Genomic DNA, 2,082 nt, shown 5'->3' with positions numbered 1-2,082 from the left:
TTTATACACACACACACACACACACACACACACACACACACACAACACACACACATGCTTACACACACACGCGCGTACATATATTTAAATATATTTATATAATTTGTCTGCCAGTTATATTCTACGTCTTAATTTAATTATCTTTACTACTACTACTACTACTACTACTACTACTACTACTACTACTACTACTACTACTACTAATGCTTATGCTACCGCTGTTGCTATGCTATATACATTTATGCGCGTGTGCACATGTGTACAAAAGCACACTACGTGTATATACATGCTGTTAGGTGTTTAAATATCTGTACAATCATTTATTTATTTATGCACACTTGTGAATATATATGAGTTCATATTAATATCTTATAGGCGTAATATGTGTGCATAATTATATGCCTATCACCTGTGTGATGTGTGTGCGTGTGTGTAGGTATATATATGCATGTCTATATGCCTGCATTTGTGCGCATATATAAGTATGCATTATGGAGCAATGTGTGAAAATATCCACATATGTATGTGTTAGTATGTATGTATGCATTTGTGTATGTCCTCATGTATATGAGTGCGTGTGTATGTTTGTGTATATGTATATCGTGTGTGTGTTTGTATGCACGTATACATGTACATATATATGCGACTATGTTCGTGCAAACTTTTCTACTTCTATTTTGTGCCTTCTTTCCACAACAATAAAGTTACAGTTAGCTACTTATAATGAGAATGATTATGTGTATGCATATTCCAAATACCATCATGCATATGCGTTAATCATGTGTCTTTATTGTGTGTATGTATGCCTGTGTGCATATTTGTAGATGTGGTGTTGGGTGTACACATGTAGAGTGAAGAGAAAGCTAACAGAGAAAGAAAAGAAAGAGGTAGAGGGAACGAAAGCGTTATATAGTAGATGTTTATTATTATTATTATTATTATTATTATTATTATTATTATTATTATTATTATTATTGAGTGAGAGAGGAATACGTGCCAACAAATATTCGAAGTCTAATATACCCAACATGACTACCCGTTTGATAAGTGACCACCAGGTACATGTATCACAACCATAAATGCGCGACATTGTGGCCTCACATTAAGATAAACAGCGCATGACCTTGCAGGTGGAGCCTAGTGAGAATTCTCTTCAAGCCGAGTAGCCCATCCCATTCAAAAGCCTATGAATAAGGTTTGTTTAAGGATAATGAGCGAAACACCTATGTCTCCAAAAGTGAATTATTTAAACCACAAAGAATTACTCCAAGCATATGGCTCTGATGTTCCCCCACTACTTTTGCCCATGATCAGGGATGTCCATATTGTCAGTTACCAATGGATGTGTTGAACTGGTTAAGGTTAACCAAGTGACAAGCATATCTGTAACTTGAGCATAATAGTTACTGTACATGATAACACTTCCAATCATTTATGATGAGAAGCCGCGAGAGCCTTTACCTAGTACTGCATCGGGACATTTATTATTATTATTATTTATAATTATTATTATTATCATTATCATCATCATCATCATCCTCCTCCTCATCCTCATTATTATTAATGTGATGAGCTGGCAGAATCGTTAGCACGCCGGGCGAAACGCTTAATATTTCGTCCGTCTTTACGTTCTGAGTTCAAATTCCTTGGGAGTCGACTTTGCTTTTCATCCTTTCAGGATTAAGAAAAAAATAACTACCAGTTGAGTACTGGTGTCGACCTAATCCACTAACACCCTCCCAAATTTTCAGGTGCTGTGCCTATAGTAAAGGGGATTATTACATTTGTGCATGCCTATATATGTGTACGTGTGCATAGATATATGTGTATTGATAGTTATATACGTATATATTTATATAACTATTTATGTACATTCACTCATAATAGTCTACGCATGAGTGTGTAGGTATGTGTATTTGCGTACACGTATGCACCTATGTATATATATACTCATGTTTCACTTTATAGATATATCTATATTTGCATGTATATGTAGAAATATGTGTGTGCATGTAATCCATAACAGTATGTATATAATTGTATATAGATGTACATATATATATATATATATATATATATATA

This window comes from Octopus bimaculoides, chromosome 9 (genome assembly GCF_001194135.2).
Source record: "Octopus bimaculoides isolate UCB-OBI-ISO-001 chromosome 9, ASM119413v2, whole genome shotgun sequence".
NCBI lineage: Eukaryota > Metazoa > Mollusca > Cephalopoda > Octopoda > Octopodidae > Octopus > Octopus bimaculoides.
This window is presented reverse-complemented; position numbering follows the sequence as displayed.